At 41.6% G+C, this 24,897-nt stretch overlaps 1 long non-coding RNA gene across 1 annotated transcript; it reads right to left on the reverse strand.

The window, feature by feature from the left end:
- Positions 1–3,998: 3,998 nt before the first annotated feature.
- Positions 3,999–19,407, reverse strand: LOC142861625 (uncharacterized). Its single transcript, XR_012912850.1, has 3 exons — positions 19,267–19,407; positions 5,069–5,480; positions 3,999–4,039 (listed from the first exon to the last, which is right to left on the reverse strand). It is a non-coding gene; the product is annotated as an uncharacterized LOC142861625 (long non-coding RNA).
- Positions 19,408–24,897: the final 5,490 nt, after the last annotated feature.

A 24,897-nucleotide genomic window follows, 5' to 3' on the forward strand; every position in this document is an offset into this window, starting at 1 on the left:
AAATATTCTGATTTTCCCTTTGAAAAGTATGATATTGGAAATTGTAGTGCTCATTAGAAGTGCTTTATTGGTCTTCATATATATGCACTGAGTTTTTTCTAACCATATAATTTAAATTTCAATTGTTTTTATCTTTTGCCCTGAGTACAATTTTAGTTATGTTAGCTATAAAACTATCAGCTTAATAGAGGATAGTCATATAAGTTTCACCAAGTAAATGTGCATTATTTCCCATTGTAACTCATATTTTAAAAGTAAGAATTTTTAAAAGACTCTGTGTGTGTGCGTGTGTGTGTTTGAGAAAAAGACTTTCTCTTCTAATAAGACTGATAACTATTAAAAAAAAGAGAGAGACTTTTTCTTTGAAATGTTTTTAAGTCTGAAAATTTTTCTGAATTTTCTTTAGAACAAAGAGTCCTTTCTCCTCCTTCCTTTCTTTATTTATATTTTAAATAAATCGGTAAATTTACTGTTGCTAAAAAACACATGAAACATTTTTTCTACCACTTCAGCAGTATTTCAATGGAACCATAATCTTCTTGGTAAAGTGAAATTGCACTGGTTTTAAGGAAACATACCAAGGACAATCTCAAGAATGTGTAAATAGTCTTAATCTTATTTCCTCACCTCCTTTAAGGAACCGAGATTCATTTAGTTAAAATCCCCTTTGGTGGCCATTTATGCAGTTTCTGGATCTTCTATTATAGAGACTTGATTTCTTTGGTTGTTCACTGAATATAGATGTGGTTCTCAATTTTTTTGTATTTGCTGAACATTGCTGAATATACATTTGGGGCAGTGCATTCAAAGTGAGTAAAGTACAAGTTTAAGTATCTCACTAACCTGCTGTCAGTCTGTCAACAAAGTTGTTATTTGAATAAATCTATTGATTGATTGCCCTTATACTGCCTTCCAATAGGATGAGGAGGTGAATCTCTGACACAGGAACATATCTTTCTTTGGCATTGGACTGATGGTAGAATATGGGTCTTTCCATTTATACTTTGTGTGTGTGTGTGTGTGTGTGTGTGTGTGTGTGTGTGTGTGTGTGACAGAGTCTCACTGTTGCCTTGAGTAGAGTGCCGTGGCGTCAGCCTAGCTCACAGCAACCTCAAACTCCTGGGCTCAAGCAATCCTCCTGCCTCAGCCTCCCGAGTAGCTGGGACTACAGGCATGCGCCACCATGCCCGGCTAATTTTCTCTCTATATTTTTAGTTGTCCAGCTAATTTCTTTCTATTTTTTTTTTTTTTTTTTTTTTTTTTTTTTTTTTTTTTTTTTTTTTTGAGACAGAGTCTCGCTTTGTTGTCCAGGCTAGAGTGAGTGCCGTGGCGTCAGCCTAGCTCACAGCAACCTCAAACTCCTGGGCTCGAGCGATCCTTCTGCCTCAGCCTCCCGAGTAGCTGGGACTACAGGCATGCGCCACCATGCCCGGCTAATTTTATATATATATCAGTTGGCCAATTAATTTCTTTCTATTTATAGTAGAGACGGGGTCTTGCTCTTGCTCAGGCTGGTTTTGAACTCCTGACCTTGAGCAATCCGCCCGCCTCGGCCTCCCAAGAGCTAGGATTACAGGCGTGAGCCACCGCGCCCGGCCTCTTTCTATTTTTTTAGTGGAGACAGAGTCTCACTCTTGCTCAGGCTGGTCTCGAACTCCTGAGCTCAAATGATCTGCCCACCTCGACCTCCTCGAGTGCTAGGATTACAGGCGCGCATTTATACTTCTTACTACAAGTTGTACCTACCAGACACGCTATTCTACCACACCGTGGAGCCTTGGGCGCAGGAGTGCAGCCAATACACTTTGCAGTCATGCACCCCTGAATTTGAATCCCAGTCATGCTGTTTATCAGCTGAATGACATTGGGCAAGTTGTTTATCCTCTCTGAATCTCACATTCATCTAGAGTAGAATCAGGGCAATAATATGTCCCTTATAGAACTGTTGTGAGGATCAAATGAAATGGTGAATGTAAGGTACTTAAAACACAGTGACATCTCAGTAAGTGCCAGGTATTGTCATCACTAGTCTTTCAGATGCTTTTGAAAGTCCTTTATCTTTGTGATCAATTGAACTGCCTATGTCTAGAATGTTGACTATTTCAATGATCTCTCTCCTCCAGAGGTTTCCATGCCTGTCTCTCAGAGCACTCCCTAATAATATGCAGTCCCGGATCAGTTATGGTTATCGATGGTGTCGCCTTTCCAACGAAGTCCTCAAACCTCTGACACATGCACATCTGGACCAAGCAAGTCTGTTCTTTGGCGCCCACACTTATGTCTTTATCCAGGGCTACCACTTCCCCGATTCCTAAATCAGGGGAGATCAAGCCCTAAGTTTAGTTTCTATGCTAGGTGAAAATTTCAGGAAGCTTCTCCTTGGGACAAGAGTTTGCTTCAAAATCAAGGGCTCATCTGAAGGCTCGGGTCTACCCTATAAAGGGCCAGCCAGATACCCCTTAGTATCTGGACTGCTCTTGCTGACTCAGCCAGCTCATCGTGGGACGCTGGAGAAGGGATCTGTGGACTTTGTGATCCTTTCAGCGCTGACAGCCTGGACCTGCCTGGTATTAGGACTCACCGCTTCTCCAGAACAGTCAACTCTTAACTGCTTCTGCATCAATGTGCTCAGAGATGCACACCAAATCCCATCATTCCCACCACTCTCAGGTGGGTGACTTGCCCTGATGTCATAGCCCTCTGCCACCTTCAAGACCCTGGCACTGACACACACCCTTCCTTGTTGTTCCAATATCAAAGTTGGAGCAGCCGCAATGGTACAAATCTCCACAGTTGGAGTCACCATAAACCAAAGAGACAAAAACACTAATCATTTTATGGAAAGTACCTGAATACAAGACTAGAAATTCTGATGCTGACTTTGGATTGAAGAAATTTTAGGCCGGGTGCGGTGGCTCACGCCTGTAATCCCAGCATTCTGGGAGGCCGAGGCGGGCGGATTGCTCGAGGTCAGGAGTTCAAAACCAGCCTGAGCAAGAGCGAGACCCCGCCTCTACTATAAATAGAAAGAAATCAATTGGCCAACTAATATATAGAGAAAAAAGTAGCCAAGCATGGTGGCGAATGCTTGTAGTCCCAGCTACTCGGGAAGCTGAGGCAGGAGGATTGCTTGAGCCCAGGAGTTTGAGGTTGCTGTGAGCTAGGCTGACACCACGGTACTCATTCTAGCCTGGGCAACAAAGCGAGACTCTAGCTCAAAAAAAAAAAAAAAAAGAAAGAAAAGAAAAAAATTTTAACACATCAGTATTAGTTGGATAAAGGGATGAATGATGATGTTTTTTAACTATTTGGCTATAGTCCAACAGAATGAAATCTTGATTATCAGATAAGAGGTATGTATATATATCTAAGCATAGCTTCAAAAGATGTCATTATTTTATTCATTGGTCTTAGGTCAAGTTAGAGATAAGACAAAGACTGCTAGACAAACCTCATAATGGAGTAAGTTTACTCACATAAAAGATGCTTGTTGTCAGGAGTCACTCATTCATTTGACAAACCAACACATTTTTCTTGACTACCCATTTTGTGCCAGACAGCATTCTAGATGCTGAGGATAGCTCCAAAGCACCTGGGAGATTTGATCATTCAGCGGCAGAGACTGGCAGGTAACAGATAATCCTAACATAGCCATGCGGTCAGGGAGATTTGTAAGCAGTCCTGAGGAGTGGGCAGGGAGGGAGACAGTCTCTCTGGGGAGTGCGGAAGCCTCCCCAGAGGGGAGCACACGCTATACATGCTGTCAGTTCCCTTTGTGTCTGTCTCCATGCAGAATCTTTTCCCCCTGGCCATCTGGAAGTTCCCAAATTTGGAGAATTATTTGGACTCTAAATCACTTTAATATCTTTAAATTTTAGGGACGTTCAAACCAAAGTATTGACACTCTCTGGAAGAAAGCCATTAATAATAATAAATGTCTAGTTACCTCTAGTGAGGTACACTTGATGAATGTACAAGATTGAAATCATTTGAACATACCTGAAAGACAGCCAAGCTTCAGAACTTTGCCTTAATGACTCTGAAAGACAAAAACAGGCATCTGAAGTCAGTCCCCCTTAAGCAGAGTTTTGCTAATTCTGCTTGTTTTACTCCAGAATCCTCAGAGTTTTGAAAGATAGCCCATGAGAACCAGAGACCTATAAACTAGTCACATTTTCACTATTGATAACATTAGTAGGAATCTGAGTACCAACTATGAAAAGTTCATTACTGGCCGAGCGCGGTGGCTCACGCCTGTAATCCTAGCACTCTGGGAGGCCGAGGCGGGCAGATCGTTTGAGCTCAGTAGTTCAAGACCAGCCTGAGCAAGAGTGAGACCCCCTATTTTCTAAAAATAGAAAGAAATTATTTAAACAACTAAAACTATACATAGAAAAAATTAGCTGGGCATGGTGACACATGCCTGTAGTCCCAGCTACTCGGGAGGGTGAGGCAGGAGGATCGCTTGATCTCAGAAGTGAGGTTGCAGTGAGCTATGATCATGCCACTGTACTAATGTCCAGGCAACAAAAGGAGACCCCCCGTCTCCAAAAAAAAAAAAAAAAAGGAGGTTCTGACATATTTTATGACATGGATGAATGGATGAACCTAGAAGATATATAAGCCAATAACAAAAGAACAAGTACCATATAGTTCCACTTGTATGAAGAAGTACCTAGAATCATCAAACTCATAGAGACAAATTGGAATGGTGGTTGTCAGGGGTCAGAGGAAGGGAAAATGGAGCATCAGTGTTTAATGGGCACAGAGTTGCAGTTTTACAAGATGGAGAGTTCTAGCAATGGATGGCAGGGATGGCTATATGACATCATGAATGTATAGTATTTAATTCCATGGAACTATACACTTAAAAATGGCTAAGATGGTAAATTTTATGTTATGTGTATTTTTCCACAATAAAAACAAATGTGAAGGAAAGAAAAGAATGAAGTTGTCATGAGGCTTGCTGGCTTGGCCTTGAGCAAACTGAAGGCTTTAGGCAAGTCTCTCAACCCCTCTAGACTTCCAAATCCTCCTGTGCAAAGTGAGGATCCTTTCCAGCACTTACATTTTTGGATCCTGAGAGCTATTCTTCCAGATCTCCAGCTTTCTCCATTCTTGATCTTGAAAGCCCTCCATAGAATGACACGTTTTGTGAATTTAATTTTGGCACTTCCTTTTCTTTTTCAGAATGCCTGACTAAGAAGATGAAATAGAGAACGAAGTTAACTGCCTAAAATAATTCAGACCAAAAAGAAGTGATAGTAAGTCCATTTCTTTGGCCTTGGCCTGAACACACTGGCTTGTGCGACCTCCCTTAACCAAGTAGTGTGACCTCTGATGTCCCACTGTCCTCTTCCTGTGAGGACCCGGCCAGGCGTGGTCAGGTCCTTCGCAGTCCAGATAGTCACTGTAGCACAATGTCCTGGCAAGCGCAGGAGAGAAGACAGACTTTGAAGCCAAGTCCCAGAAGACAGAATCTTAATTGGGAACAGCAGAAAGAAATCCATTTCAGTAGAAAACGGTCCATAGTGCAATGTGGGGTTGTCTGTGTGATTATTCCCAAGGGATTCTTCACTTATCAAAGTCATTGAGCCTAACATAGATAAGAGTAGGTTTTTATCAGAGAAACAAATGGAAAAAGGAAGAGACCGGAGCAAGGTCAGGTCTAAGGCACAGCTGGCATGGCAGGGCCCCTCGGGCAGGGCTGGGAATGGAGGGAGCTGACTCCGGTGATTCATTCACACCGGGAACGGGGCTTGTCAAAACTTCAACATCCTCCCGCCCGCCCCGAGCTTGGGGTTCCTGTTTCCTCAGAGCTTATAATCAGGGGTCTTCAGCTCTGGGTGGTCTGTTGTTCCGATCTACGATGCTTGTCGGATTGTCTTATCCCCCTTCCCCTTCCCGATTTCCTCTTCTGCTTCCTCTCCATCCTCTCCTTTTCCTCCTCCTCTGCAAACACACTCTCCCCCAGAGAGCCCTGGAAACACAAATTCAAGACTCAGTCTTTTGGCCGGGCGAGATGGCTCATGCCTGTAATCCTGGCACTCTGGGAGGCTGAGGTGGGTGGATTGCTCAAGGTCAGGAGTTCAAAAACAGCCTGAGCAAGAGCGAGACCCCGTCTCTACTATAAATAGAAAGAAATTAATTGGCCAACTAATATATATAGAAAAAATTAGTCAGGCATGGTGGCACATGCCTGTAGTCCCAGCTACTCAGGAGGCTGAGGCAGCAGGATTGCTTGAGCCCAGGAGTTTGAAGTTGCTGTGAACTAGGCTGACGCCACAGCACTCACTCTAGCCTGGGCAACAAAGCGAGGACTCTGTCTCAAAAAAAAAAAAAAAAGACTCAGTCTTTTATTAGATGAGAAAAAATAAAAACAAGAGTGAAGCATCAGAGGTGATTTTCTAACATAATAGAACTTTCATGTTGGAAGTATCTTTAGAGAGGCCCTAGGCAAAGCTTTGCATGTGACCATCAAGTTGACCCACCTGAGGAGCATAATCGATTGTCTGTGGTAGTTAGACAGTTACAGAGGGATTAAAACCCAGGCTCCCAACACCCAGACGTTCTCACTATCATCTGATTACAGTAACACCTTAGACATTTATAAAATTCTGCCCTGTACAAGGCTCTTTCCTATGTGGGATTCAGCCTGGGAATTAGGTTATTACCATTCAAACAATAAGGCTAAATGAGTATCTCCATTGGGTCACTTAACTGTTAAGTGGCAGAGTTGGCCTTGAACTCTGGAGTCTTGGGCCATCTGCTTTCTACACTGTCTTCCTATGCACGCTTACACTTGTATTTTGCTTTATTATTTACTAAAAAAAAAATTTTTTTTAAATAAATTTGAGATGAGGGGGGGTCTCACTTTTGCTCTGGCTGGTCTCTAACTCCTGAGCTCAGAACTTGTATTTAGAGTCAAATAGCACACACAAATTTATAAACAGTAACAGAAATGATCTGGCTTTAGTGATAAGCTCTTCTAAGAGTGAGATCAGCTCCATAAAATGATTTGGGAAAAGTCTATTTGCTCAGGTGGTGCTTTCTGGCTCAGTAAGCACCATGACCAATCTGGATACATTCACCCAAAGTTTTATGTTAAATTTAATACTCTGCCGAGGTGGGCGGATAGCTCGAGGTCAGGAGTTCGAAACCAGCCTGAGCAAGAGCGAGACCTGGTCTCTACTATAAATAGAAAGAAATTAATTGGCCAACTAATATACATAGAAAAATTTAGCCAGGCATGGTGGTGCATGCCTATAGTCCCAGCTACTTGGGAGGGTGAGGCAGTAGGATCGCTTGAGCCCAGGAGTCTGAGGTTGCTGTGAGCTGGGCTGATGCCATGGCACTCACTCTAGCCTGGGCAACAAAGCAAGACTGTCTCAAATAAAAAATAAAAAATAAAAAATAAAAATTTAATACTCTGTATTTCAGGCCTAAGTATCTCATCTGTTTTATCATCAATCTCATCCTGAGACTCAGGATGGAAGGAGTTACATTCTAGGGCAGGAACAAAACAAATATATGAAAAATACAAGCTAGAGCTGTGGTTCCTGGTATCATGGTGACACTAAAGTGATACTCAAAGCTGTTTGAAGGCTTATGTTGTAACCTGCTTTGCTTTCACTTAGTACTGTATCATGAATGTGTTCCATGCCCACAAATGTATTTCCATAATGGGATTTGTAATAGGTGCATAGATTCCACTTTAGGTATATACTGTACTTTCCCTTTTTTTTATTTCTTTTTTCTTTTTTTGAGACAGAGTCTCACTCTGTTGCCCTGGGTAGAGTGCAGTGGCATCAGTAGCTCACTACAACCTCAAACTCCTGGGCTTAAGCGATCCTCTTGCCTCAGCCTTCCAAGTAGCTGGGACTACAGGTGTGCACCACCATGCCCAGCTAATTTTTTCTCTTTTTGGTAGAGACAGGTCTCACTCTTACTCAGGCTGTTCTCGAACTCCTGACCTCAATCGATCCTCCCCACTCAACCTCCCAGGGTATTAAAATTACAAGTACAAGCCATGGTACCTGGCCCATTTTTATTTTCATTTATAGTGAAAAAAACCTCTCTTTCAAGCTTTCTGAAAGTAATTTTGAAGAGTTGCTATAAATAACCTAGTTATAAAATTAATTAGCACCCAAACAAAATTAGAATGATAGACTCTTAGAGCTAGGAAAAGCTTATAAGTAAGATTCAAAGTCCCCATGTAGATTTATGTTTATAATGAGGTTATGAGCACCATAAATTTGGGCATTGATAAGGGAGAAAAACAGTTTGGTCCAGTGATATTCAGTACACAATTTGCTAGGCACAGATGGGAGACAAGAAGGAAGAGATCATAGCCTCTTTGGTCTAGCTTAGGGAAGGAACTATATGTGGAAGTTAATGGGGTGAGGGCAGGGTAATGGCTACATGATTTGTGGGGCCCAGTGCAAAATGCCATGTGAGACCCCTTTCAAAAATTAAGAATCTCCAGACAGTGATAGTGGAGCATTACATCAAGTACAAGCTGCCTGCCCATGAAGCCAGCTCTGGATAGTGGTTAACCGTTGTCCTGTCCCACCAAATTCAGGTGCTGGGGCTTTTCCCTCCATGCCCAGAAGCTCACCCTCTGTTTCCCATTACTTACAAATATTTCAGGCTTTAAAAGGGCAATACAGGCCTATATCCCCACTGGCAGATGTCAGGACATTGGTTATCCAAAGGGGCATGAGGACAGCTGCAATGTAGGTCCACGTGCCACACTGCAGAGAAGTCTGGCTTTATGGTCCCTTTGTCTGAGTGCCTTGCTATGTTCACTTGAATAGCAAGAGTCTCAAAGAACCTTCCGGCAATGGGAATAAAGCAAAACTTCTTTGTCACATCCCTCCCAGATGCTCCATGGCACAGTGTTTGCATAGCTTAGCAATTCTGGGCCCTGCCTTAGAAGTCCCACCCAGCCCACCCACCCTCACATACTTTGACTTTGCAATTCTCTCTCTGAAATATTCAGGCTAAAACCCTGTCTCTAAACCCTGGCGCTCAAACTTCCTCTAAAGAGGACCAGTGAACAGCTTTGGAGGGAAGGCTTTGGGAAGAGACCTTGTTCGGGAAGCTTGTTGCAGAATAACGAGTACATATGCAGATTTGGACCACGAGACAAACCACCCAAGACAATTGCACCTGGGCCTCCACGATGGCATGCGTCACTTGAGAAATGAAATAGGACGTAACTCCTGCCTCGGGCAGATACCATCTGACACCACATCAATGAAAGGCTGGGATGGGTTTGAATGGGGGGGGTGGGGGTACACAGTGGTGAAAAGGGTATTAAACTAGAACCTAAGGATCCTACTTTCTTGATTTGACTCAGCCTCTTCCTACTGTGTGAGTTTAGGTGAGTTGCATAATCTCTCTGGGTCTCATGACCTTTTCTCTTTAACGAGGAGGTTGGACTATCTCAACTGCTGGGTCTTTTCCTGTGGAGGAAGAGAAATTCTACACACACAATGTTGAAAAGGTGTTGAGAGGAGATAGGGTATAAGGAAAGAGGAAAGAGCCTGTTCAAGGGACAAAGAGTTAGTTCATTGACATAAACAATGAAATACCCAGGGAGGATGAATCATGTCCAGGAAACCGGAGAAGACAAGAGAAAGGACTAATATTTAGGGATTGAGATAATTCGCTACAGAGCATGTCAGGGTGGTGGGCCAGAGAGTTGAAGTATGTTCAAGGGCAAGTTCTTGGCTTTGTGTAATATAAGAGGCGGGGAAAAAAAGGCTAGATGGGATACAGATTTTAATTTCAAACTCCAAGAGGTTATTATAAACAACTGGAGAGAAGGTTGTTTTAAATCGTGTTTAATGTGAGTATTCACTCGCTGGCAGTGATCAGCGTTTCCTATAAATACCACTTACATCTCCTGGAATGAGGCTGTAACGGGTAAAGTGTAAGGAGAAGAGGTGGAGAAAGAGCCGGGAGGGAAACTTGGACCCTGAGCACTTGGCATGAAAAAATTGGGGAAATTGAGCTCCCCTCCTTTTTATTCTTTTTGGAACTGATGGCAAACAATTGCCTTTTGAATGGCTGTGATCTTATTAATGTACATTTTTTTTTTGCTTTGCTTTTGAGTATTTAATGTGCTCTCCAGAGAGCGGTTCAAAGCGTTTAAAATAGCACTTGCCAATTTCTCCTTCTTCTAATTAATACCAAGTGGTTTCATTCAAACCGAAGTTTCAAGCTGCTTCTACATAAGCAAAATTAAGTGTAGGGTTGAGCTTTGGAGCCAGAATGATCTAGGTTCAGATTGCTGCCCTGCCATTTGCTAGCTATGTGACCTCAGAAAAATTGTACAACCTATGAGAATTTCCAATGTATCTTCTTTATAATGAGAATTATTATGATTATTAAATAAGAAAAAATAGGGAAAACACCTAACACAGTTATTGACACATAGTAGGAACTCAATAAACAAGTAGCCATTTCTGTTCCCTTACCTATATACCTCCTTCTCCCTGAGAAGAGATGCTTGTGATTTGGAGGTCTGAATTACAGTTGACCCTTGAACAACTGGATGGTACCCCCACCCCCACCTTGACCCCAACACAGTTAAAAATATGAGTATAACTTTTTTTTTTTGAGACAGAGTTTCACTCTGTCACCCAGGCTAGCGTGCAGTGGCGTCTGCCTAGCTCACAGCAACCTCAAACTCCTGGGCTTAAGCGATCCTCCTGCCTCAGCCTCCCAAGTAGCTGGGACTACAGGCATGCGCCACCATGCCCGGCTAATTTTTTCTATATATTTTTAGTTGGCCAATTCATTTCCTCCTATTTTTTTAGTAGAGACAGGGTCTCGCTCTTGCTCAGGCTGGTTTCAAACTCCTGACCTTGAGCTATTCTCCCACCTGGGCCTCCCAGAGTGTTAGGATTACAGGCGTGAGCCACCATGCCCAGCCTCGAGTATAACTTTTGATTCCCCCAAAACTTAACTACTATTGACCAAAGCCGATAATAAAATAAAATAAAAATAGTCGATCGACACTGTATTGTTACAATAAAGTAAGCTAGAGAAAAAAATGTTATTAAGAAAATTGTGGCTGGGTGCAGTGGCTCATGCCTGTAATCCTAGCACTTTGGAAGGTTGAGGCAGGAGGATCGCTTGAGGTCAGGAGTTCAAGACCAGCCTGTATATCCTGCAGATGGGTCCCAAAAAAAAAAAAAAAAAAAAAAAAAAAAAAAGAAAAAAAGACCAGCCTGTGTAACAGCAAGACCCCATCTCTATAAAAAAATTTAAAAGTTAGCCAGGCATGGTGGTGCATGCCTGTAGTTCCAACGACTCAGGAGGCTGAGGCAGGAGAGTCTCTTGAGCCCAGGACTTTGAGGTTGCTGTGAGCTATGATCCTGCCACTGCACTCCAGCCAGGGCAACAGAATAAAACCTTGTCTCAGGGGGAAAAAAAAAAGAAAGAAAGAAAAAAGAAAAAGAAAAGAAAGTAGGAAGAGAAAATATGTTTACTATTTATATTTTCATAGGATAAATGGATCATCGTAAAAGTCTTCATCCTTCTTGTCTTCACCTTGAGGAGGCTGAGGAGGAGGAGGAAGAGGAAGGGTTGGTCTTGCTGTCTCAAGGAAGTCAGTTGCCTGCCGAAGAAAATCTGCATGTAAGTAGACCCTCGCAGTTCAAAGCCATGTTGTTCAAGGGTCAACTGTATTAGCACTGACTCTTGGTTACATTACCCAGGATGCCCACTCACCCTGCTCCATCGTGTGCGCCTGCAGACGAAGGCTTAGGCAAGAGCCTCTCCTAAACATCACAGCCTTTTATTTGGCTCTGGTGGGGACCTCACGCATGGCTCAGTAGTCCCATGGGCCTGCGGTGGCCATGCAGCGCTTCCCACCCACTCTCAGGTTCCTCCCAGCGGGTGGCCGATGCAGAGACTCTCCCAGGTCCTGCAGTTACGGGTCCCCTCACAGTACACTGTGCAGATGCCACAGTGTATTTCCCTTGCCACATCGTGTTGCCATTATCTGTTTACATGTCCATCTCCCCCACTGGTCTTTGTATCCTGAGGGCAGGAACGTGGCATTCAGCACCGGATGGGCACCCAACATTTGTTGAATGGAAGGATAAAAGTCATCGTATCTAAAACAACCATCTAAAACTCATAAAGTTCACCTTCCTCCTGGCTTTCCTGTTTTGTTGATGCCAGTTGATTTTTCCAGAAGTTCTCTCTACAGACCAGAGTAAAGCTTCCCTTGCTTCCTATTACCCCAGATAGGGTGACGTGGCCAAGAATGGTGGCCAGAGGCTGAGATTATGTGACCGGCTGAGCCACACATGCAGTTCTTCCATGCAAGGGTATAATGTAATTGTTTCCCCTAAAGCACACACACGGGCATTTGGGTGGGGGATACTTAAGTCAAAAGTGAGGTAGTACCAGCAAAAATGGGAATGGATGTTGAGGAGACAACCACAACATCCGGAACATTAATGGGAAAGCAACAGAGATGAGGCATATTCAATTTTGTCTCCAAATGTCTTTCCTTTTGTATTTCCCTACTCGGTATGGCACATTTGTGTAATTTTGGTTGGTTTGGGTTCCAATCTGCTTAAGCCAAAATTGGGGAAAATATGTGTGGACCTAAGTAACCGCTTTGGTGCCAAGATACTAGGATCACTTGGTTCCAAATTGGACTTGGCCGTGTTCACATAGTGAATGTGTGAAGCTAAGAGTCCCCAAGATTTACACATCACTGCATGCTGCCTAGAATCACAAACGTCCCCTAACTGGGGGAAGGTCGTGGGGACAGGCTTGCTCCTCCTGTCTCTGTGGATAATTCCCCTGTGACTATTCATGCAGATGAGAAGACGAACTGAAAGCAGATTTGAAATTGTACACTTGGAGAATGGGATTATATTACGTAAGATGCTTTGTCAAAATGCACTTCTTAGAGTTTAGGTTGGACCGTTGCCTGCTTCCGCCTGACTCCATGAAACCAGCATGAAATTCCCTAAGGTTCTTCATGTCAGGCTGGCCTTCTATCCTCAATGCTTAAAGGAGCCATAGTGCTGGAGGAGGGTGCCCTACAACTAAGAATACATTTTCACTTCCCTAATCAAAAATCTACGATGGGCCAGGCGTGGTGGTTCATACCTGTAATCTTAGCACTCTGGGAGGCCGAGGCGGGAGGATTGCTTGAGGTCAGGAGTTCGAGACCAGCCTGAGCAAGACTGAGACCCCCATCTCTACTAAAAATAGAAAGAAATTAGCTGGACAACTAAAAATATATAGAAAAAATTAGCCGGCATAGTGGCACATCCCTGTAGTCCCAGCTATTGGGGAGGCTGAGGAGGATTGCTTGAGGAGGATTGCTTGAGCCCAGGAGTTTGAGGTTTCTGTGAGCTAGGCTGATGCTACAGCACTCTACCCGGGGCAACAGAGCGAGACTATCTCAAAAAAAAAACAAAAAAAAAAAACAGAAAAAAACCAGAATCTACGATGGACCCCACCAACAACTATTTGAAACACAAACTCCCAGGCCTCACACTCAAGGGCAGCTGCATTCTGGTTCCAACAGTTTTCAAAATTCTGCTTTATTATTGAGAAAAGTTCTTGACAAGAAAGATTTTTGTGAGCCAGTGTCATATTTAACCCATTGGAGCACACTTGTGAGAGAGAGTGATAATTAAGATCCCAATTTATTTTATACTTTCTTTTACTTCGACATTTTTTTTCTTTCATGATATTGAAAGACTTACACTGTCAACTCCAAAATACCAGTTTGTGGGACACAGCACTGTTAGAGGGGTAAAAAATGAAGTGCTGATGTGTATACTACGTCTTGCTTAATTAGAAAACAGTTCTCTTCCCCTTCCCTTTCTGCATACCCCCTTCTCTTCTTTCCTATTTGAATTGGCATAGAACCGTGGTGTTTTTGCCAAATGAATAGGTTGACAGGAGAAAACTCATTTTTTTTCATCCAGAAGAGCGTTAGTGTTGATCTAGGGGGAAAAGGGTGCTGATATGTGTCCTGGCAGATCCTATCATAAGACAAGCACCACGGGTGTTTGTGGAAACTCCAGCATGAATAAATGGATTGCCTGACAGTTAAAATAAATGTGCTCCCACTAAACTATCTAAATATGGTTGTCTTTTCAAATGAAGCAAGAGCAGGTCTAGATGCATGACAGTAGAAAAATTCCAAGCCTGTTCCAATTCTAAATCTTAGCTGAACATATACACGTAGGTCCATACACAGGAGTGCTCACAGTTCTGACTTGTGCAGTTTTCTACATAGGCTGTTGCTAATGAGTTCCATAAGAAGGTAGTGGGAATGGTTTATAATGATTTTGTCACATGTATAGACAGCCAAAATCCTTATATGTAGGTTCCAGGAGGGACTTTTCTACCTACATCAATTAATCTCAGGAATTTCTAACAATTTTTGTTGTTTTTTTTTTGAGACAGAGTCTCACTTTGTTGCCCAGGCTAGAGTGAGTGCCATGGCGTCACCCTAGCTCACAGCAACCTCAAACTCCTGGGTTCAAGCAATCCTCCTGCCTCAGCCTCCCAAGTAGCTGGGACTACAGGCATGCGCCACCATGCCCGGCTAATTTTTTCTATATATATTAGTTGGCCAATTAATTTCTTTCTATTTATGGTAGAGACAGGGTCTTGCTCTTGCTCAGGCTGGTTTGGAACTCCTGACCTCGAGCAATCCGCCCGCCTCGGCCTCCCAGAGGGCTAGGATTGCAGGCCTGAGCCACCGCGCCCGGCCTCTAGCAATTTTTGAATGCTTCTCAACATGGACTGGAGGCACCGATCCTAGGGGCAGTTTCACTGAGAAAATTCCTACTGTACGTCCTGACGGAGGTGCCCTGGGAACACAGAGCCTTCTGCTGTATTTGCTTATGAGAAAGTAAAGAAAATAGATGAATTCACAGCAAGCTATTTGGGGCTAAGTGTCTGGGATACCGATGGGATGATGGGACCTGAGCGATTAATGGGAGTAGGTGGTGGAGCCAACTGAGAAGACAGCACAGTGCTTGGGGGAGGGAGGGGGGAGGAGGCCTAACCCCCTCTACTTCCCTTTGTGGTTAGTGACAACTGCCCAGGCTAGACAGGGCAGGACAGGCAAACCCAAAATCAGACTCAGGCCCTCACCCACCTCCTCCCTGCTGTGCCACGTAGAGCAGGGGGCCACTGGTGTATGAGGAGGAAAAAAAAAAATTGGGACTCTTGTGCATCGCTGGTGGAAATGTAAGGTGGTGAAATTTGTATGGAGAATTGTGTGGTGGCCCTCAAAACATTAAACATAGAATTACCATATGATCTGGCAATTTCACCTCTGGGTATGTACCCCAAAGAAGTGAAAGCGGGGACTCAAATAGATATTTGTACACCCATGATCACAGCAGCATTATTCACAATGGCCAAATGGTGACAGCAGTCTAGATGTCCATCGACAGAGAAACAGATACACAAAATGTGGTGCACACATACAATGGAATATTATTCAGCCTTAAAAAGGAAACAGAATTATGATACGTGCTACAACATGGATGAAGCTTGAAGACATTATGCTGAGTGAAATAAGCCAATCACAAAAGGACAAATGTATGAACCTACTTGTATCAGGTATCTAGAGTAGTCAAATTCATAGAGACAAAAAGTGGACTAGTGTTTACCAGGAGCTGGGAGGAAAGGGAATATGAAGTTATTGTTTAATTAGTACAGATTTTCATGTTTGCAGGATGAAAACACTCTGGAAATGGATGGTAGTGGTGGCTGCACAATATGAATGCACTTAATGTCACTGAACTGTACACTAAAAAAGTGACTAAAATAGTAACTTTTGTGTAATGTATATTTTTACCACAATAAAAATAAATAGGTAAACAAAAATAAACATTCTTACTCTGTCACTTCATGATAAAGGTGACATGTTCACAATGAGTGAGAAAGTAAATATTGTCTGAACAAAATTTATCTGTGGAGAAAGTATTATGAAACTGGATGTCGGGAAATATTTCCAGAATTCTGGAGTTCTGTTGTCAAAAATAGTATGTGCAGCTATAAAAATTCTGATATCTGCACATTTTAAAAACTTGGAAAGAAAATTTCTAGCTTCTTTTTTGAATCTTCTATTTCAAGAATTTTAATGGTTTTGAATCCACAATACAGAAATGCAACACTTTTTAATTAGTTTACAAGAACAAACTCATAAATATCAGGGAGTATGTGTTTACTAGCTGAATTTTGAACAAAAAGCTTAGTGTAACTGGTGGATACAATTAAAATCACATATCATGTTTTAGAAAGTTTAACAAATGATGCAATTCTTCAATTATTTGTAAGAAGTCTTTTTCTATATTGTCCATTAAAAACCAGTGTCATGTGTGTACACATGAGTTAGTATACATACCTGTGTGTGTGTGTGTGTCTTAGTTCTGTCCACTGAGTGAGCCTAGAAGCAATAATATCCCAGCAGTAATGAACATACCAAGTGCTTGGATCTTGGTCTTTAAATACCGGGAACCAGGACTCCTAGAAGAAATGGCTGATTCCAGGCCTGGGGCAGGGAAAATACAAGATGAGCCTGGAGCACCTTGTAGTACAAGAAAGTAAGAAATTGCCCCCCTTGCCCAAACACACAAAAGGATGGTGGCATGTCAAAGGGACATGCAAGCCAATTGAAAAGAATTCAAAATGACCAAAACTGGAAAATTTTGAGCAAAAAAAAAAAAAAAAAAAAAGCAAACTCAAATAATAAAATAAACATCCCATGAGTTAATGCTGATATAAATAAATGACTGAATAAATAAATTAAAAGGAGGAGAAAAGACAAATCTTTACAGAATTCCAAACAGCATGTGTAGATACTACCTCTCCACAACATAGAGCTTAATTCCCAACCCCTTGCCCCTGCTTCTGAAGAACAGGGGAGGGAAAGGAAAAAACTGCAGTTCTCCAACAGAGAAATTGGACAAACACTGCCCCACCCAAGTGACGGTTCACATCCCCACCATGTCACCTGGCTGTCATGTACCCCTGATGGCATATAATGAGAAGGACACTTGACTTCTGTAGTATTCTTTTAAAAGAAACCTAACTCCAGTCTAATCATGAGAAAAACATCAGACAAACACAGATCCAAGGACACTTTAGAGGAAGTTTGGCTAAAGCTTCTCAAGACTGCCAAGGTCATGGAAAGCAAGGAAAAGCTGAGACCCTGATACAGCCAGAGGAGATGTGACCACTAAATGCAGTGTGGGGCCCTGGGTAGGACCCTGGAACAGAAAGAGGACAATAATGGAAAAGCTGGTGAAATCCAAATATGCGTGGAGTTTAGTTAACTATAATCTTCCAACATCAGTTTATTGGTTTTGACAAATGTACCATTGTAATGTAAGGTGTTAACAATGGGGAGACTGGGTGACTGATAGCCACAAGTCTGTACTCTCTTTACAACTTTTTGTAAATCTACAATTATTCCAAAACAAAAAGGTTATTTTTTTAAAAAAAAGAAAGTATCAAAATATATTGAATTGAGGACAAACTTGAAAATCACTACATCACAAAGTATTAAATCAAGATTTTCATAACTACTGAAGTTTTGACTATCATAACATCTGGCCAGGTGCAGTGGCTCACGCCTGTAATCCTAGCACTCTGGGAGGCCGGGAGGCCGAGGAGGGCGGATTGCTCGAGATCAGGAGTTCAAAACCAGCCTGAGCAAGAGTGAGACCCCGTCTCTACTATAAATAGAAAGAAATTAATTGGCCAACCAATATATATAGAAAAAATTAGTCGGGCATGGTGGCACATGCCTGTAGTCCCAGCTACTTGGGAGGCTGAGGCAGAAGGATTGCTTGAGCCCAGGAATTTGAGGTTGCTGTGAGCTAGGCTGACGCCATGGCACTCACTCTAGCTTGGGCAACAAAGTGAGACTCTGTCTCAAAAAAAAAAAAAAAAATCCCAGACAGTCTTGCCCTGCTACCAGGGCTAGAGTGCAATGGTGTCATCATAGCTCACTGCAACCTCCAACTCCTGGTCTCAAGCGATCCTCCCACCTCAGCCCCCAAAGTGCTAGGATTACAGGCATGAACCACTGCATCTGGCCAACATTAATATTATTTATAATTGCAGTATGAGCAAAAATACATTTTCTTTCATTAATAAATAAAATTAATTCTTTTATAAACATTTATTTCATCTTTTTCTGACCTGTTTAAAACATCTTTTGCCGGCCGTGGTGGCTCACGCCTGTAATCCTAGCACTCTGGGAGGCCAAGGTGGGCAGATTGCTCAAGGTCAGGAGTTCGAAACCAGCCTGAGTAAGAGTGAGACCCCGTCTCTACTATAAATAGAAAGAAATTAATTGGCCAACTAATATATATAGAAAAAAAATTAGCCGGGCATGGCGGCGCAAGCCTGTAGTCCTAGCTACTCGGGAGGCTGAGGCAGGGGGATTGCTTGAGCCCAGGAGTTTGAGGTTGCTGTGAGCTAGGCTGATGCTACAGCACTCACTCTAGCCTGTGCAACAAAGCGAGACTCTGTCTCAAAAAAAAAAAAATCCGTTTTGTTGTATGTTCTATAATGTACTTAATATTCTAACATAGACATATATTTTACAATTTCTATATGAATAAACATACCTATGTTTGGAGTACAGCCTCAAACATGTTCACAGGAATATGAGGCTGAAAATTGTTCATCTATGAGTGGTTTAAGGATATAACCACCAAGACATGACAGAAATCAAGCCAGAATATCTGGGTACAGGTAAGTAATCACCCATGAGTCACTTCACTTCGCTGAGTCTCATTGTTCTCATCCATGAAATGGGAATAGTAGTAACCCTACCTACTGTTCAATCTTGCTGTGTTGGTCAAATGTGATCACAAATGTGAAAACCTTTACAAACAGTAAACTGCCCCATCACAGTGAGCAGGAATTCAGAATCGCAAAGGTGATGTCTATGGTACCAATGCCGAAAGCTGAAATCCAAGGTCAGGAAGGGCACAAAGTGGAAAAGTGATTGCTAACTGAAATAACCCAGGGGGTTTTTAAATGCAGTCCCTTAGTCCCTCCCCGGACACTTGAGGTGGCTGGGGTTGGACCTGGCACCCCTTCATGTCAACTGGGGTAATGGAGGCCTAGAAGCCGGGCCTGAGATTTTATCTTTAAGGGTTCAAAACCTTGCTGAAATCAGTTAACATTCAGAGGTGTTGGAGCCTGGGGAATGTCCAAACTTGAGAGAGTTGGTTTACAAACCGGTTAACACATCTCTCCATGAGGATAGCTGATGTGTTTTGATGTGGAGAGGGTAATACTTGGCCCACCAGCCAGGGAACACCTTTCCATCTGAGCGCTTGGACCATGGGGGATTAGAATGCAAGTTGCTGAGATCTTCATTCCGCTGGATGTTCTGAACAATCTGCTGCACAAATGGGAATTCCTTGGTGTGCTGGACGGAAGCTTCCCTTCCCAGGTTCTCTGGGGGGTGGGGGGGAGAACGTCCTCTTTCTGTTGCCATGACAACACTCCTTCTTCTCCATATCATCCAGTTTTCGCTGTGGGTGACAATCCAGGGACAAAACGTTAACCGAGATGGTGCCTGCTCCCTCTAATATCTATGGAGGCATGCCAATCTCATCAGTAGTGTCTCTAAACCCCACAGCAGGGCCCTTGCACTCTGAAAGGGCTTCAGACCATCTGGACCTGTCTAGGGGAATTTCAATAGCTTCAATCTCCAAAGCTACTGCTGTTGCAGTGGTTGTCATTAAAATAATTTTAAAAAATAAAACGATGCTCTGAGGGTGGTATTTCCCTCTCTTGAGCGTCATATCCTCTCTTGCTTGACCTTACCCGACAGATGTGTCCCATCTTAACTCTCAGGTCCTTTCTTGAGGCTGTTTGTGTTTCCTCCGCAATGAGTAAGACATGATGATGATCTTGTGTGTGTGTGTGTGTGCACCCTTCCATTTCCCTCCTCACTGATCTTCAGAGATTTGAGCCTGAAACCAACTGCTGCGACTTCCTGCCCAGTGACTTCCTGTGTAAACAAAAACAGCTTGTCAAGATCCAAACAAAAAAACACAAACATCTCCTTTTGTAGCACAGTTATACTATTCATTGCTCTTGGAAGAAGACTTTACATATCCCCATAAGAAGCTGGATACTCCAATCTATAATTATTAAGATTCTAATCACATAAGGTTTTGAACAAAGGTTGGTCTCATTAAAAAAAAAAAAAAAAAAAAAAAAGGTTAGTGCTGCACAAAACACAACCACCTCTTTCATCTAAATGTTTTGAAAAGAAAAGCTACAGAAGTTATGGATTCCACTGTCAGAAGGAGATTCCTTTGATAGAGGAATGTTTTTAATTATTTAAATACTTGCACAGCAAGAGCTCACGGTGGGATGGTTTCTAAAAGTATTACTGGGGTCTCACTGCAGGTACCCATGTAACTTTGTCAGAGCCACTGATTAAATAACATGGCATGAGGTAAAGTAGCGTGAGGGTGTGCATCCCACATGTAAACATGCGGCGCTGAATATTAGCAGCCATTTATTTGCTATGCTTCATTCACTTTTACCCCTGAGTAAACTGAAGTCTTACTAGCTCCTATCCCACCTCGGACTTGCAGGGTTGAGGCAGGGGGAACATGCTCCAGCCACAGACATCTGCTGGCTTTTTATCTTTTAAATGACAGTGAAAGAATAACATCAAAGACAAAGGAATATTTCCCAATCCATAGGCAATTAGGAGTAGCCTTGAGACTACTGAAAATAGAATTTACCATTTCCTCTATCCCTTGGGAAAACATTTTCACATATAGAGAGGTAATTTTCTATCCCAGGAATCTTTTTTGACTGCTCTCATTAAAAATAAGCGCTGAAAGGGCTTTAAAAAAAGGTCAAAGTTGAACTGGCCAAACCCACTAAGCATTCCTTTTAACTGAGACTTCCAGATAAGAGCACACAAGCACACAGAATTCTTCTCTTTCCTCCTTTCTCCTTTCCTTCCCTCCTGTTTTCTTTCTTCCCTTCTTTCCAAAAAAAAAAAAAAAAAACCTGACACTTGGGACACAAAGGTAAGTAAGACCTGGTCCTTAAGTTCAGATAACTGTCTAAGTCTAAAATTAAATAATTAGGTCATTCATTCATTCACTCACCCACACATTACCTATTGAGGACCTACTGTGTGTGCCCTGCATTGCAATTACAATGCAATGCTTAGTTACCTGGGGATGCAAGTGAATGCTAATGCCACCTGGGTTAAAAATAAAAGGATGATGAATGTTCATGCTCTCAGTTTCTCTACCTGCTTGTGTATTTAAAATATATAATAATAATAAATAAAAATAAATGTGTTTATATGCTTCACTATCTAGATCTTTGACATAAAAAATTGTGACCAAGATTAAATGTAATAAAATACCCCTAAGGCACTAGAAGGTATCAGCTGAACTGAAACTTAGTTAAATAGCAATAATTTGTGTCAAAAATAAGAAACTGGAGAAGAGATTCTCTCTGTGGAGTATGTTTAGAGATCTTCCCATTATTATGCATATTTCTTGCCTGAGAGATGTGCCTCACCTATTAGAACATTTGTATCTGCCTAGACTTGAAAAAAGAAATTTAAAATACTATGTAATAATATTAATACTATGTATAACTTTTTGCCAATAAGTTTCAAAATCACAAAGGAAATATGCATGTTACTAGAAAAATGTAAGTTGCCAAAACTGGTTCAAGAAGAAACAGAAAATCATAATGGTTCTATATACATGAAAGAAACTGAATCATAAAAGAAATCATTAAAGAAATTGAATTCATAAAAGAAATTGAAGTAATTCAAAATCTTCCCTCAAAGGAAATACCAGACCCATTATTTTACTGTTAAATTCTACCAAATATTTAAGGATTAAATGATTCCAAGCTTTACAATATTTTCAGATTATAGAAACAGAGGCACTAATCTTAAATTCATATTATGATACCAGCTTAACCTTAATCCTCAAACTGTTCCTAGCCAATACATTAGATTTTTTTTAAAAAATTAATAGAGTTGGAAACGGGGTAAGAAAACTGCCATTCAGAGATTATATAATTGTTCATAGAGACGACGTAACAAAACAAGATTAGCAAAATTCCCAAATACTAAATCAACATACTACCAATCGCCTTTCTCTTCACCAGCTACTATCCATTAGAATATTCAAATAAACATACCATTAACACTGGCAATAAAAAATATAAAGTACCTAAGAGTAAGTCCAACAAAAGATGTATAAGACATATGTAAAAAATCATATACATTTTTAAAGAAGCCATTAAAGAAAAATTTTTTAATAATAGAAAGATGTTTATGAATAAAGAGATAAAGACTCACTATATAAAGATATAACTCCCCCCCCCAATGATTTATGGATTCAGTGCAAAGTACTGGGATCACAGGCATGAGCCAACACACTCAGCCCTAAAATTTATAAGGAAGACCAAACAACCAAGAATATAGCCAAGACATTTTCTGCTTTAGATATCGAAACTTATTATACAGTTGTAATTAAAACAATACAGTACTTGAGTAGAGACAGACTCAAGATAGACTCAAGGAACCAGCCACAGACAGACCTAACATACAAGGAAAACTGCTAAGGCCATTCAATCTATGGTGCTGAACAATCATCCATGTGGAAAAAAATGAAAATGAACCCCTATCTTCCCCTATTCAAGGTGGATTAAAGAATTTATCAATCCAAGATAGATTAAGGAGACTAAATGTAAAAGGCAAGATTTCGAAACTTTTAGTATCAAGTTCAGTACCTTAGCTCAGGGACAGACTTCTCAAATAAGACATAAAAAAACACTAACCATAAGAGAAAATATTGAAAAATTAAATTATACTATAAGTTACAACCTTAAATAGTCAAAAGACACAATAGTCTTTCCTTATCCACAGGAGAGAGGTTCCAAGACCCCAGTGGATGCCTCAAAGTGGGCATAGTACCAAACCCTACATATATTGTTTTTTCTTACATATACTAACCTAAAAGTTTATGATTAATTTATAAATTAACCTAAAAATTAACCTAAAAATAATGATTAATTTATAAATTAGGCTTAGTAAGACATTGACAACAATAACTGATAATAAAATAGAACAATTATAACAATATACTATAATAAAGCTTATGTGGGCCGGGCGCTGTGGCTCACGCCTGTAATCCTAGCTCTTGGGAGGCCGAGGCGGGTGGATTGCTCAAGGTCAGGAGTTCGAAACCAGCCTGAGCAAGAGCGAGACCCCGTCTCTACTATAAATAGAAAGAAATTAATTGGCCAACTGATATATATATAAAAAAATTAGCCGGGCATGGTGGCATATGCCTGTAGTCCCAGCTACCCGGGAGGCTGAGGCAGAAGGATCACTTGAGCCCAGGAGTTTGAGGTTGCTGTGAGCGAGGCTGACGCCACGGCACTCACTCTAGCCTGGGCAACAAAGTGAGACTCTGTCTCAAAAAAAAAAATAAAAAAATAAAAAAAAATAAAGCTTATGTGAATGTAGTCTCTCTCTCTCTCTCAAAATACTGTAATATTTTTGGACTGCTGTTGACCGTGGATAACCGAAACCTCTGAAAGTGAAACCATGAATAGGGGAGGCGACTACTGTATTACAAAGAGAGTTAAAAAAGCATACATTGGGATAAGATTTTTAAAGCACATACAATGTTTCTATTATTTATAGTTGTATAGCAAACTACTCCAAAAATTTCTGGCTGGAAACAGTAATCATTTTATTACCCATGATTCTGTGCATCAGGGCCTTGGGCTGAGCTCTGAGGGGCAGTTCTGTCTCCTGAGACATCAGCCAGGTCACATGTGCATCCAGCTGGGAGCTTGGCTGGACCCAGCACTTCCAAGACAGCTTCACTCAGATGTATGGGGCATCAGCTAAGGTAGCTGGTGAGGCTGGGGACTGCCTGGGCCTCTCCTTGTCTCTGCACAGTCTCTCTCCGTGGCTTCTCCTTCCAGCAGTAGCTGGAACTTTCCACGTGGCAGCTGGCTTCCCAGATGACCAAATGGAAACCATGAGGCCTCTAAGGCCTCAGCCCAGGGGTCACACAGCATCATTTCTGCCTCATTTTGTTGATCAAACCAAGACACGGGGCCACCTCTCCTGCAAGAGGAGGTGGGATAAGCCCCACCTCTTGATGAAAGGCAGCTTCCGCCTACAGTGACCGGAGGAATTGCTGGCAGCTGTCTTTGTAGACATTCTATGCACCAAATTTTAATATCCAAAATATATTTTTAAAAAACCCCAAATATATAAAGAATTCCTATGAATCATCAAGCAAAAGACAAAAACATAGAAAAATGTGCAAAACCACAGATATTCATAGACGAGAAAACACAAATGGCCTGTAAACATGTGAAAAAATGTTTACCCTCATTATTAATCAGGGAAAAAATATTAAATCTACTAAAGAGAAGAAGTTCAAAAGCCATACAAGACCAACTATTGTAGAAGTTAAATACAGAAACAAACAAAAAAAATAAAATAAAAAATAAAAAAAGACCAACTATTGGTGTGAACTGTTATATAGAGCTAGTGGGAGTATAAAATTATACATGACTTTGTCTTTTTTCTTTCTTTATTTATTTCTCTCTTTCTTTTCTTTCGATAGGTCTTCTTGCTCTGTTATCCAGGCTGGAGTACAGTGGTGTGATCATAGCTCACTGGAGCCTTGAACTTCTGAGCCCAGTTGATCCTTCTACCCCAGCCTCCCAAATAACTGGGAATACAAGTGTATGCCACCATACCCAGCCAATTTTTTAAAAATGTATATTTTTAGAAATGGGGTGTAACTATGTTGCCCAGGCTGGTCTTGAACTATTGGC

Source organism: Microcebus murinus, chromosome 17, assembly GCF_040939455.1.
Source record: "Microcebus murinus isolate Inina chromosome 17, M.murinus_Inina_mat1.0, whole genome shotgun sequence".
Lineage (NCBI taxonomy): Eukaryota > Metazoa > Chordata > Mammalia > Primates > Cheirogaleidae > Microcebus > Microcebus murinus.